This window comes from Triticum dicoccoides, chromosome 5B, assembly GCF_002162155.2.
Source record: "Triticum dicoccoides isolate Atlit2015 ecotype Zavitan chromosome 5B, WEW_v2.0, whole genome shotgun sequence".
Classification (NCBI taxonomy): domain Eukaryota; kingdom Viridiplantae; phylum Streptophyta; class Magnoliopsida; order Poales; family Poaceae; genus Triticum; species Triticum dicoccoides.
In genome coordinates, this window is record NC_041389.1 from 148,038,434 (window position 1) to 148,054,156 (window position 15,723).

Below are 15,723 nucleotides of genomic sequence, written 5' to 3' on the forward strand. Positions count from 1 at the left end.
TGCACATATCACATGAACGAAACAAAGACGAAAACATACTGATACTTGTTGAAGAAAGATGGGATGCCTTCCGGGGCATCCCCAAGCTTAGACGCTTCAGTCTCCTTGAATATATACTTGGGGTGCCTTGGGAATTCCCATGCTTGAGATCTTGCCTCTCCTCCTTCTCCTCATATTGAGACCTCCTCGATCTTTGATCACTTCATCCACACAAAACTCAACAGAAAGCTTGGTAAGATCCATTAGTATAATAAAGCAAATAACTACTCTAAGTACTGTTGCAAACCAATTCATATTTTGTTTTTTCATTGTGTAATATAAATTTTCCATGGCTTATACCACCGACAGAATCGATAGTTTCATCAAAACAAGCAAAGCAATGCATCAAAAACAGAATCTGTCTTAAACAGGACAATTTGTAATAATCTGAACATTCACCATACTTATGGTACTCCAAAAGTTCTGAAACAAATATGACAAAATAAAAAAAATTATAGCAATACTATGCAAAAAGTTTCAGAACCTTTCGTCGTTCTAGTAAAAAATGTAAAATCACGCGCTACAACCAAAGTTTCTGTTTTTGTACTGCACATACCAACAAGAATATACTCATCCTAAAGGTAAATCTTGGCACGTTATTTTTATAATACAATGGAATTGTACAAGGGGGTAATTATTTTTGTTGAAAAGTTTCTGTAATTCAAGATTCACAAAGTTTCCATGGGCATGAACAAAGTTCAAGGCATGCTCCCGCTTCCACGGTGCTCGTCTATCTCACTTTCACTTTTCTTTTTGTGAAGTTTTAAGTTCCCCTCTATATTTTTTTATTTTTAAACTATATAAAAGCACTCAACAAAAATAAATGACTCTCTAAAACTTCTGGGTTGTCTCCCTGGCAGTGCTTTCTTTAAAGCCACTAAGCTAGGCATAAAGTGCTCAAGTAATGAATCCACCCGGATCCCAAGGTATATCATAGCCAATTTTAATTAGCAATGATTTGCCATTTAGTAGTGAGCACAAAGCAACATATATCATGCAATGGCAAAGTCTAACTCTCTTCCTATGCATCGGCATGTCATACAAGAACAATTCATGCACATCAAGTAAAGGCCAATACATAGGTAAGTAGTTTCTTGCAATTTTTTCGTGTTGCAAACATAGAGAGGTGGAGATGTAGTTCCTCTCTCATATAATTTCAAGTAGGAGAAGCAAGCACATGAATATTGTATTCATCAAAATCATCATGTGCAATGGTAAAAGGCAACCCATCAATATAATCCTTAATAAGAACAAACTTCTCCAATATAGTGTAGTTTGGAGAATTCAAAAGGATAATATGACTATCATGCGTGGGTGCAATAGCAACAATTTCATTCTTAACATAAAGAACTATAGCAAGTTCATCTCCATAAGCATCATTCATATTGGCATCATGGCCACAAGCACCAAGTTCATAAAAAGGGATATTTCAAATGAATCAACGGGATCACGAAATCATCATAGCATTCATCGGTAAGAATGAAGGGACATTAAACAATGTATGAGTTGAAGAGTTACTCTCATTAGAAGGTGGGCACGGGTGATCAATCCGCTCTTCCTCCTTTTGTTCTTCGCTCTCCTCATCTTTTTCATCCAATGAGCTCAAAGTTTCATCAAATCCTTCTTCCATAGACTCCTGCAAAATATTAGTCTCTTCTTGGGCAGCGGAGATTTTCTCAACAAATGCATCAATATCGGAATTGTATTTATAATTATCATAGCAATATTTAAGGATGGCAAAATTTTCAGGTCTATAAACATCATCATCAAAAGCTTCATACTTTAAAAACAAATATTCAATTTCCTAAGCACCCTTAAAAGCAACAAATTCTTCTATTCGTTCCACTTCATAATAATCATATCTACCGTTGGCATAAGAAGCCAAGGTTTCATTATCATTAAGTTTGCATGTAAAGGGAAGATGTGGAGTGTTCATCCTAGAGCAACAAGTAAAATCATATCTCTGGCATAAATTCCAAGCATACCAATGCAACATATCAATTTGATCCCATAATAATTTCCCTTTTTGTGTCAAGCGATAATCCCTAAAGTATCCACGTTGATCCAATGTCACTCCCATTATCATGTTGAATGGGGTTTTCTCTGGATTATCAAAGTAGTGCATAATATCTTTCACATAACGATCATCGAGGGTTTTAGGAGGTTCCCCATCTCCATGAGTAGCAAGTACAACTAATTTTTAAAGTGTTTCGTGTTCCATATCCATAACTAAGATAGATAACAACTTAGAATAGGAAATAAAAACTGCTTAGTGATAAAGAAATAAGAACACACAAGAATATTCACCCCATGCTATTGCTCCCCAGCAACGGCGCCAGAAAAAGGTCTTGATAACCCACAAGTATTGGGGATCATTTGTAGCCTTCTTCAATAAATAAGAGTGTCGAACCCAACGAGCTAAAGGCAGAACAAATATTCCCTCAAGTTTTATCGACCACTGATACAACTCTACGCACACTTGACATTTGCTTTACCTAAAACAAGTATGAAACTATTTTGCAAGAATAAAACTATGAGTACTTTGCGAGAATAAAACTATGAATAAAATGCAAGGTAATAAAAGTGGATAGCTTTTGTCAACAAGAAATTCATTTGTCCCTAGGCAATCGATAACAAGCACCGATAATCATCCTTGCAATTTTATATGAGGGAGAGGCATAAGCTAACTTACTTTCTATAGTTGGATCATATGCACTTATGGTTGGAACTCTAGAAAGCATCCGCAACTACTAAATATCATTAAGGTCTTGAAACCCAACCATAGCATTAAGTATCAAGTCCTCTTTATCCCATACGCAACAACCCACCTACTCGGGTTTAAGCTTCTGTCACTCTCGCAACCCACCATAAGCGAATCATGAACGTATTGCAACACCCTACAGTTGGGGCCCCTCACGTTTGCGCGAGACGGAGGGCACCATAGGACAGCACCATAAATAAAATATACGGTCATACCAACCAAGATCATGATTAACCCATAGGACAAAATGGATCTACTCAAACATCATAGCATAACCATAGGTCATTGGGAAATAATATATGGAGTTGAGCACCATGTTTAAGTAGAGATTACAACGGGGAGAAGGGGTGTTACACCGCTGCATAGAGGGGGAGAGAGTTGGTGTTGACGGTAGCAAGATTGTTGATGTAGATCGTCGTCACGATCCTTGCCCCAGCGGCACTCCGGTGCCACCGGGAGAGAGAGCCCCCTCCTTCTTCCTTGGCCTCCCTCCTAGATGGGAGGAGGGTTCCCCTCTGGTCCATGGCCTCCATGGCGGTAGAGGGGCGGGATCCCCTCTGAGATTGGATCTTCCTCTCTGTTCTCTTCTGTGTCGCGCTCCCCAGATCTGGCCCTTCACGGTTTCTTAAATTCCCGGAGATTCGTAACTCCGATTGTGCTAAAAAAAATTACACGGTTTTTTCCGTAAATTATTTTTCTTGCCTTAGAAGAAGGGCTCCGACCGACGTTCAAGGAGGGCACGATACACCAGGGCGCGCCTGGGCCCCCAAGCGTGCCCCGGTGGGTTGTTCTCATTGTGGGCCTCCGTTTGCGTTGATTCCACCTCCCAAAAATCACATAAATTCCAAAATAATTCTCCATAGATTTTTATCGCGTTTGGACTTTGTTTGATATGGATTTTCTGTGTTACAAAAAACATGCAAACAATAGGAACTGGCACTGGGCACTGGATCAATAGGTTAGTCCCATAAATCATATAAAAAGTTGCCAAAAGTATGTGAAAGTTGTATAACATTGGCATGAAACAATCAAAAATTATGGATACGACGGAGACATATCAGTTGGCTAAAGAGGAAGTTCAACGTCAAGTACGGGAACTAGTAGTTCCCAGTTTATGCCATATGTGTGATGGTTGCTTATGTCCTATGCTACCGAACCATTTTATTTCCTATGTCTGCGGTTGAACAATATTTCAAGTACTCATTGTTGAACAATTGTTTCCTATATGGCTTATAATAACTGGTTGGATAATATTTATGTATGAAGTGGATATTTCGTCTTCATATTTCTTGTACTCCATGCTAACCATTGTTTGTTAACTCATTGGTTGTGTATGTGCAGATGTCATCTGACAGTGAAAGTGACGATGAAAACTATTACGAAATGAAGAAAAGAATGATTCGTGCTCATGCACAATAAATGAACAATTATGTATCTGAGTGCATCAACCATATTTGGGAAGTATTATGACAATTGTGTGATGAGGCCAATCCTAGGACATCTATCTTGAGTGGATTTGGATGGTTGCAGGAGACTATCGGTACACCCAGAGAGACCTTCACCATGCTGAGAATGAAGGCAACAATATTCTTTTAACTTCATGACTTGTTGAAGGATAAGTATGGGCTCCGCCATTCCCCATTTGTTAGTAGTTATGAGTATCCTGCTATGTTCCTATGGACCTTGGGTGGGTGTGAATCAAATAGAAGAACCCAAACCATTTCAAACATTCCGCAGATACAATCCACCGCAAATTCCATGAGGTACTACTTTGTGTCGTGAAGATGTCTGCTACTACATCAAGCCTAAGGACCCAAATTTTAGGACCATACATCCAAGGATTCTGAATAAGGCTACCTTTCCCCATCCTCCAAAACGTGAGCTTTTTTACTTGTTGCAAGTTATCTCATATATCCAACAACTTACATTCATTATCTCTATGTTATTTAGGCATGTACTACCTTGTAGATGCTGGCTATCCTGGTAGAATTGGATATCTTGCACCCTACAAAGGAGAAAGGTATCATGTCCCTGGCTTTCAAAGAGGTGCACCACCGAATACTCCTAATGAGAAGTTCAACATGATCCAACACAATTGCATAGAGAAGCTTTGGTGTTTGGAAGATGAAATGGCAAATACTTTTGAAGATGCCAAGCTACTCAATTGAAACCCAGAAGATGGTAGTTGTTGATACTATGGCATTGCACAACTATGTTCGCTTTCATGACAAATCAGATCTCCACTTTGTTCGATGTGATAGGGATCCGGATTATGTGTCGACAATTCCTGAACGGTATAAGAAATTTGTTGTTCTGACAAATGCTTCAGATACATCAACTTTGGAGGAAAATGGTGTTGACATGGATCTGTTTAGGAACCAACTTGCTACTGACATTGCTCTAGGTTGGTGAAGTACATGTTAGGAACATGTACCACTTTTGATTTGCAAACTTATGAAAATATTGTGCCCTTTGTTATATGAAATACGTGTACACTGTCTTGTTCCTTAAGATATGGGATGTCATGTATATATTTTCATTGAAAATATATTTCTGTTTAATAATCTATAATTTATACACATAAAGTATTGCAAACTACCCTTTAAATAGTTCTCTGTTAGACAAAAATGCACACAAAAGAAAAGACAATGCTTTGTCTCGGTGAATCTGGTCATCTCTGTTAGAGAAAGAAAGCAGAGGAAAGGGAGAAAAATGCCGCCTCCCAGCGAACTGGGTTGAAAAATGCCCTTCATGCACTCCAAACTTGGCCTTTTTCCATCTTTTCAGCCCCTAGGAACTGGGCCTCACGTGGCTTTCCACCCAGCCTCCATTTTTGGCTTAGTTCAGCCTTTCCTCAATGTCCAATAAGGCTGAATCCCACTAAAGATGGCTGCCATCCCATCTATGGCGATCGAAACCTGGAGCTGAGACACCGAACGGATTTCTGAGCGCTAGCACTCGCGTAGGAAGCTAGCGATTGAAAAGAGAAGCTCGATTTGAGGATTTATTGGAGTTAGGGAGCTACCAAACAGGCCCTAAGGCTCTCGAAGTGTGTTCCAAAACATGGAGTCTCGGGGTCTATTCATAGAGAAAGCAAAAAGTCGCACAGGAAAAGGCAACTAGCCATTTTGACTCGGTGGTTGTGGCGCATAGCCAATGGGGATGGTGGCCTATGGCTCCACATCATCCGAAACAAATACCTTGGTGGTCGGCCCCTAGCGTTCTGCCAATGGTCCAGTGGATCCCAATTTTGGCAATCTGTCATCTAGTTGTTGCTTGTTCTTTGCATTGGGACCTCCATCTCTGTGGGATCGGGGACTGACACCCTATTCTGGTTCGATGGTGGGCTGGCGATTCTCCATTCGCGGCCCGCTTCCCGGACCTATTCTCCATTGCGGTTGACCCTCGGGTCTCTGTTGAGACAGCCCTTATTGACTTAGGGTGTCTCGCGTTCCGCTGCCCTTTTGGGCCCGTGGAAATTGCATCATGGCATGACCTCCTAGACGTCATTGCGCTCCACCAACCGGACCTCGAGCCGACGTGTGACCGTGTGTCCTGGTGCCTACAGCCCTCGGGCCGATTCTCCATGAAGTCCCTCTACCGTGCCATCGTGGCAACCCCCGCCCCAGTCCCCTTCGAGGTTATCTGGGCGGTCCGTCTGCCTCTGAAGATCCGAATCTTCATGTAGCTGGATCCGCAGACGCCTCTCATCTGGCGTTGAGGTGCTTAAACGTAACGGTCCTGGCGATGGGTTGTGCCCTCTGTGTGGGACAGCTGAGGATTCGAACCACATATTCTTCTCGTGTGTATCGGCCCAGTTCCTTTGGAGTTGCGTGCGCGAGATGTTCGGTGGCAGTTGGTGCCACACCGACTTCCGGGACCTCTTCGCTGAAATTCAGGCCTCGCCCCCTGCGTGTCGCCACATTAGGTGGCTGACCATAGGTATCCTTGCCTGGACGCTCTGGACGGTTTGGAATAAGCTAGTCATCCAGGGGATTCCCCTTTGACGTGCTACTGATGCATTGTTCAAACATTGTGGTTTCTTGCAGCTCTGGCGGCCTCTTAGCCGCCTCCAGGATCGGGACGCCATCAACATCATCATTTTTGACCTCCATGCGATGGCTCTCCGATTGGCGCCACCGCGTCCTCCGCCGCCCTTGAGCCTGATTAGCGCCTCCTTGGCTCTCCGATTGCACCGGCTTTTTTGCTTTTTTGGGCTTGTTGAGCTATGCCCTTAGCAGAACCCCTGTACTTTTTGTTGTGAGACGTGGATGTGTGTGTGTGGTTTTATTGTGGTACTTCCTGATTCGTGGCAGTTTGCTTTATTTATAAAGCGGGATGAAAGACTTTTTCGGTAAAAGGCAACTAGCCCTGAAGTCTCGGTCGTTCTCCATAGTATTATCAGACTAATTCAAAATCCGAACGGTTTGGTGGGAAGAAAAATATCCTCGAAAGTGTGTGGCACTTGGACGTACTGGGTTGTCCAGTAAGCATCTCAAAGATCCGATACAGAGATACTACAAACAAAAAGGTCGGAGATACCAGGCACAAGGGAGCTCATTTCCCGCAAGAATGAAAATTTTCTCGGAAGTACATGAGAAAGATTCTCGGAGGTTTCGAGGGTCAACAAAACAAGCCTCGAAATGAAATCAGTGCATAAACAGCTAAGTCTCGGCTCGAGGATAACATAAAGAATTTGCTCGGGAGCACCAGACCTATATTGAGACCCAGGGCCATAGCAAACCGAGAAGTGCTTGGAAATATCAAAAATGTTAGCCTTGGAGGTACCAAAGCTAACAAAAATGATCTTTGGCTGAACCAAAGCTTGGTGACATCAGAGAAAATCTCGGCGGTTTAGAAGCAAACATAGAGACATAGGTTCCCTGAAGACGATCACTCACTCACATGCTCAGTAGTACTCCCTCCATCCGGAATTACTTGTCATCAAAATGGATGAAAATGGATATACCTAGAATTAAAATACATCTAGATACATCCATTTTAATGACAAATATTTCCGGACGAAGGGAGTACTAGGTAGGAAATACTCAAAAGTATCAGGAGTGCGGGATTAAGTGGAAGGAGTGGAATAATTGGGTATTTGATTTTGGATACTGAGATAGCGTTCATTCATAATTAATTTGCATGTTCCCCTTACAATCGTCCCTAAACTCGATGTGAATCTTGTGTTGGAGTTGTGTCGAATATAGTGTACAAGATAGGTTACAGTTGGACTTGTAGTTGTATTGTGTTTAGATAGGATATGGAGTCGTGTCCTAGTAGGTGATACGTCCATTTTGCATCATGCTTCTATATCAATATTTATTGCATTATGGGCTGTTATTTCACGTTATGTCACAATACTTATGGCTATTCTCTCTTATTTTACAAGGTTTACATGAAGAGGGAGAATGCCGGCAGCTGGAATTCTGGGCTGGAAAAGGAGCAAATATTGGAGACCTATTCCGCGCAACTCCAAAAGTCCTGAGACTCCACGAAATATCTTAAAATAAATAAATAAAAATCGTCGCCAAAGATGAAGGCCAGGGGGCCCACACCCTTCTCATGAGGGTGGGGTGCGCCCCCCCCCCTCGGGGCGCGCCCCCCTACCTCGTGGGCCCCCTGGTGGCTCTCCGACGCCCATCTTCTCCTATATGAAGTCTTTCGATGAGAAAAAATAGAAGGCAACCTTTCGGGATGAGACTCCGCCGCTACGAGGCGGAACCTTGGCAGAACCAATCTAGGGCTCGGTAGAGCTGTTCTGCCGGGGACACTTCCCTCCGGAAGGGGGAAATCATCACCATCGTCATCACCAACGCTCCTCTCATCGGGAGAGGGCAATCTCCATCAACATCTTCACCAGCACCATCTCATCTCCAAACCCTAGTTCATCTCTTGTATCCAATTCTTGTCTCCAAGTCCGGGATTGGTGCTAGTAGGTTGCTAGTAGTGTTGATTACTCCTTGCAGTTGATGCTAGTTGGTTTATTTGGTGGAAGATCATATGTTCAGATCCTTTATGCATATTATTACCCCTCAGATTATGAACATGAATATGCTTTGTGAGTAGTTACGTTTGTTCCTGAGGACAAGGGAGAAGTCTTGCTATTAGTAGTCATGTGAATTTGGTATTCATTCGATATTTTGATAAGATGTATGTTGTCTAGCCTCTAGTGGTGTTATGTGAACGTCAACTACATAACACTTCACCATTATTTGGGCCTAGAGGAGGGCATTGGGAAGTAATAAGTAGATGATGGGTTGCTAGAGTGACAGAAGCTTAAACCCTAGTTTATGCGTTGCTTCGTAAGGGGTTGATTTGGATCCATATGTTTCATGCTATGGTTAGGTTTACCATAATACTTTTGTTGTAGTCGCGGATGCTTGCAATATAGGTTAGTCATAAGTGGTATGCTTGTTCAAGTAAGAACAGGACCCAAGCACCGGTCCATCCACATATCAAATTATCAAAGTACCGAACGCGAATCATATGAGCGTGATGAAAACTAGCTTGACAATATTCCCATGTGTCCTCAGGAGCGTTTTTCCTTTTATAAGAGTTTGTCCAGGCTTGTCCTTTGCTACAAAAAGGATTGGGACACCTTGCTGCACTTTATTTACTTTTGTTACTTGTTTCTCGCTACAATTTACCTTATCACAAAACTATCTGTTACCACTTATTTCAGTACTTGCAGAGAATACCTTGCTGAAAACCGCTTATCATTTCCTTCTGCTCCTCGTTGGGTTCGACACTCTTACTTATCGAAAGGACTACGATAGATCCCCTATACTTGTGGGTCATCAAGACTCTTTTCTGGCGCCGTTGCCGAGGAGTGTAGCGCCTTTGGTAGGTGGAATTTGGTAAGGAAATTTTTATTTAGTGTGTTGAAATTGTTTGTCACTTGTTACTATGGAAAGTAATTCGCTGAGGGGCTTGTTCGGGGTATCTTCACCCCATCCAGTAGAGCAAAGAGTTGCTCCTCAACCTACTCAACCTACTGAACCTATTGAAAATGAAACCCCTTTTGAGATTCCTTCGGGTATGATGGAAAAGCTGCTAGCTAACACTTTTACAGGAGATGGAACAAAGCATCCTGGTGAACACTACTCTATGTGGATGAAGTTTGTGGACTATTTAAGCTTGCAGGTATACCTGATGCTATTGTTAAGAAGAAGGCCTTCCCTTTATCTTTGAAGGGAGACGCATTGACATGGTATAGGCTATGTGATGATATGAGATCATGGAACTATAAAAGATTGAAATTGGAATTTCATCAAAAGTATTACCCTATGCATCTTGTTCATCGTGATCGCAATTATATATATAATTTTTGGCCTCGCGAAGGAGAAAGAATCGCTCAAGCTTGGGGGAGGCTTAAATCAATGTTATATTCATGCCCCAATCATGAGCTCCCAAGAGAAGTAATTATGAAAAGTTTTTATGCTCGGCTTTTTGATAACAATCGCACCATGCTCGATACTTCTTGTGCTGGCTCTTTTATGATGAAGACTATTGAATTTAAATGGAATTTATTGGATAGAATTAAAGCAACTCTGAAGATTGGGACCTCGACGAAGGTAAGGATTCAGGTATGACACCTAAGTTTGATTGTGTTAAATCTTTTATGGATACCGATATTTTCCGTAAGTTTAGCACTAAATATGGACTTGACTCTGAGATAGTAGCTTCTTTCTATGAATCTTTTGCTACCTATGTTGATCTCCCCAAGGAGAAGTGGTTTAAATATCATCCTCCCATAGAAGTAAAAGTAGCTGCACCTATTAAAGTTGAAGAAAAGACTGTCACTTATAATGATCCTATTGTTCCCACTTCTTATGTTGAGAAACCACCTTTCCCTGTAAGAATGAAGGATCATGCTAAAGCTTCAACTGTTGTTCGTAAAAGCAATATTAGAACTTATACACCTCCTGAGCAAGTCAAAGTAGAACCTAATATTACTATTGTTAAAGATCTCTTGTCTGATAATATTGATGGGCATGTTATTCAATTCTGTGGCGAAACTGCTAGAATTGCTAAACCTTGTGCTAGAGATAAACATAGACCTGTGGTAGGCGTGCCTGTTATTTCTGTTAAAATAGGAGATCATTGTTATCATGGCTTATATGATATGGGTGCTAGTGCTAGTGTAATACCCATTGACTTATACAAAGAAATTATGCATGAAATTGCACCTGCTGAGTTAGAAGATATTGATGTTACAATTAAACTTGCCAATAGAGATACTATATCTGCAATGGGAATTGTTAGAGATGTTGAAGTCTTGTGTGGAAAAACCAAATAGCCCGCTGATTTTCTTGTTCTTGGTTCTCCACAAGATAGCTTTTGTCCCATTATATTTGGTAGACCCTTCTTGAATACTGTTAATGCTAAGATAGGCTGCGAAAAGAATGTTGTTACTATTGGCTTGGATGATATGGTTCATGAGTTTAATTTCTCTAAATTTAGTAAACAACATCGCGAGGAAGAATTGCCTAGTAAAGAGGAAATTATTGGTCTTGCTTCTATTGCCGTACCTCCTAGTGATCCTTTAGAACACTATTTGCTAGACCATGAAAATGATATGTTCATGAATGAAAGAAGGGAAATAGATGAAGTATTCTTTAAACAGGAACCTATTCTGCAACATAATTTGCCTGTTGAAATCCTAGGGGATCCTCCTCCACCCAAGGGTGATCCCGTGTTTGAGCTTAAACCATTGCCTGATAATCTTAAATATGCTTATCTTGATGAAAAGAAAATATATCCTGTCATTATTAGTGCTAACCTTTTAGAGCATGAAGAAGAAAGATTATTGAAAACTCTGAAGAAGCATCGTGCCGCTATTGGATATACTCTGGATGATCTTAAGGGCATCAGTCCCACTCTATGTCAACATAAAATAAATTTGGAAGTGGATGCCAAACCAGTTCGTGATCCTCAACGACGTTTGAATCCTAAAATGAAAGAAGTGGTAAGAAAAGAAATACTCAAGCTCCTGGAGGCAGGTATAATTTATCCCGTTGCTGATAGTCAGTGGGTGAGTCATGTCCATTGTGTCCCTAAGAAGGGACGTATTACTGTTGTCCCTAATGATAAAGATGAATTGATTCCGCAAAGAATTATCACAGGTTATAGGATGGCAATTGATTTCCGCAAATTAAATAAGGCTACTAAGAAAGATCATTACCCCTTGCCTTTTATTGATCAAATGCTAGAAAGATTATGCAAACATACACATTATTGCTTTCTAGATGGTTATTCTGGTTTCTCTCAAATACATGTGTCGGCTAGAGATCAATCAAAGACTACTTTTACATGCCCTTTTGGTACTTCTGCTTATAGACGTATGCCTTTCGGTTTATGTAATGCACCTGCTACCTTTCAAATATGCATGATGGCTATATTCTTTGACTTTTGCGAAAAGATTTGTGAGGTTTTCATGAACGACTTTTTCGTCTATGGTTCCTCTTTTGATGATTGCTTGAGCAATCTTGCTCGAATTTGCAGAGATGTGAAGAAACTAATCTTGTCTTGAATTGGGAAAAGTGCCACTTTATGGTTAATGAAGGTATTGTCTTGCGGCACAAAGTTTCCGAAAGAGGTATTGAAGTTGATAAAGCCAAGGTTGATGCTATTGAAAAGATGCCATGTCCCAAGGACATCCAAGGTATAAGAAGTTTCCTTGGTCACGCCGGATTTTATAGGAGGTTCATTAAGGACTTCTCAAAAATTTCTCGGCCTCTGACTAATTTATTACAAAAAGATGTACCATTTGTCTTTGATGATGATTGTGTAGAAGCATTTGAAATACTTAAGAAAGCATTAGTCTCTGCACCTGTTGTTCAGCCACCTGATTGGAATTTACCCTTTGAAATTATGTGTGATGCTAGTGATTACGCTGTAGGTGCTATTCTAGGGCAAAGAGTTGATAAGAAATTAAATGTTATCCATTATGCTAGTAAGACTCTAGACAATGCTCAAAGAAATTATGCTACTAAAAGGAACTTTTAGCAGTTGTATTTGCTTGTGATAAATTCAGACCCTATATTGTTGATTCTAAAGTAACTATTCACACTGATCATGCTGCTATTAAATATCTTAGGGAAAAGAAAGATGCAAAACCTAGACTTATTAGATGGGTTCTCTTGCTGCAAGAATTTGATTTGCATATTGTTGATAGAAAAGGAGCTGAGAACCCCGTTGCAGACAACTTATCTAGGTTAGAGAATGTTCTTGATGACCCACTACCTATTGATGATAGCTTTCTTGATGAACAATTAAATGTCATAAGCACTTCTCGTAGCACTTCATGGTATGCTGATTATGCTAATTATATTGTTGCTAAATTTATACCACCTAGCTTCACATACCAACAAAAGAAAAAGTTTTTCTATGATTTGCGACATTACTTTTGGGATGACCCACATCTTTATAAAGAAGGAGTAGATGGTGTTATTAGACGTTGTGTACCTGAGCATGAACAGGAACAGATCCTACACAAGTGTCACTCCGAAGCTTATGGAGGACACCACGCTGGAGATAGAACTGCACATAAGGTATTGCAATCCGGTTTTTATTGGCCTACTCTCTTCAAGGATGCCCGTAAGTTTGTTTTTTCTTGCGATGAATGTCAAAGAATTGGTAATATTAGTAGACGTCAAGAAATGCCTATGAATTATTCCCTTGTTATTGAACTGTTTGATGTTTGGGGCTTTGATTATATGGGACCTTTTCCTGCCTCTAATGGGTATACACATATTTTAGTTGTTGTTGATTACGTTACTAAGTGGGTAGAAGCTATTCCAACTAGTAGTGCTGATCATAACACTTCTATTAAAATGCTTAAGGAAGTTACTTTTCCGAGGTTTGGAGTCCCTAGATATCTTATGACTGATGGTGGTTCACACTTTATTCATGGTGCTTTCCGTAAAATGCTTACTAAATATGACGTTAATCATAGAATCGCATCTCTATCATCCGCAGTCTAATGGTCAAGTAGAATTGAGCAATAGAGAGCTCAAATTAATTTTGCAAAAGACTGTTAATAGGTCTAGAAAGAATTGGTCCAAGAAACTGGATGACGCATTAAGGGCCTATAGAACTGCATATAAGAATCCTATGGGTATGTCTCCGTATAAAATGGTTTATGGAAAAGCATGTCACTTGCCACTCGAACTAGAACATAAGGCATATTGGGCTATTAAAGAACTCAACTATGATTTCAAACTTGCCGGTGAGAAGAGGTTATATGATATTAGCTCACTTGATGAATGGAGAACCCAAGCTTATGAAAATGCCAACTTGTTTAAAGAAAAAGTTAAAAGATGGCATGACAAAAGGATACAAAAGCGTGAGTTTAATGTAGGTGATTATGTATTGCTATACAACTCTCATTTAAGATTTTTTGCAGGAAAACTTCTCTCTAAATGGGAAGGTCCCTACGTTATCGAGGTCTATCGTTCCTGTGCTATAAAAATCAACAACTTCGAAGGCACAAATCCGAAGGTGGTAAAGGGTCAAAGGATCAAACACTATATCTCAGGTAATCCTATAAATGTTGAAACTAATATTATTGAAACCGTAACCCCGGAGGAATACATAAGGGACACTTTCCAGCCCGTTTCAGACTTCGAAAAGGAATAGGTATGTGGTACGGTAAGTAAACCGACTCCAAAACAATTTTTAAGGCAATATTTCTCCGTTTTGGAATATTTAGAAAAATAGAAAAATAAGTGGCAGTCCGGGGAGGACACAAGGCTTCCACGAGGGTGGAGGGGGCGCCCTACCCCCTGGGCGCGCCCCCCTACCTCGTGAGCACCTCGTGTGCCCTCCGACTCCGTTTTCTTGCACGATACGTATTTTGGTCGGTAAAAATTCATTATATATTCTCCCGAAGGTTTTGACTCTCGTATCACGCAAATCTCCCCTGTTCTTGTTTCAAGCTGTTTTTCAGACAGGTCTAGATCATCATGACGACCCCAAGTGCTTCCAAGGACAAGTTCTTCGAGAAGGTGATCAACCCTTACCTCGCAGAGGTGCTGCGACACCCTCAAACCATTGAGATGCGTGATGGGTTGCTGCACATCCGCGATGTTGAGGGACCAAAGGGAACCGGAAGCGTGGAGTCGAGGCTCGAAGCAATGGAGCAACAAGTTTTCAAGTGCCAGGGGATGGTGGAGCGTGGAATCAACGCTAGCCAAAAGATGCTCGCGGAGTTCACCAACAACTACAAGCCGGATGCCAAGAACACTAAGGAGGCCATCTTCAAGCTACATGAGAAGATCGAGCACCTTGCTACCTCTTGAGCACTGCGTTGGATTTCCCCGAAGAGGAGAGGATGATGCAGCAAAGTAGCGTAAGTATTTCCCTCAGTTTTTGAGAACCAAGGTATCAATCCAGTAGGAGACCACGCACAAGTCCCTCGTACCTACACAAAACGATAGCAACTCGCAACCAACACTTAGGGGTTGTCAATCCCTTCACGATCACTTACGAGAGTGAGATTTGATCAAGATAATATTTTTGGTATTTTTGATAGATAGATGCAAAGTAAAAAGTAAAAGGCAAAGTAAAACAAAGCAAGTAAATAAAGTGATAGAGATTGATATGATGAGAATAGACCCGGGGGCCATAGGTTTCACTAGTGGCTTCTCTCAAGAGCATAAGTATTCTACGGTGGGTGAACAAATTACTGTTGAGCAATTGACAGAACTGAGCATAGTTATGAGTATATCTAGGCAATGATCATGTATATAGGCATCACGTCCGAGACAAGTAGATCGAAACGATTCTGCATCTACTACTATTACTCCACTCATCGACCGCTATCCAGCCTGCATCTAGAGTATTAAGTTAAAAACAGAGTAACGCCTCAAGCAAGATGACATGATGTAGAGGGATAAATTCATGCAATATGATAAAAA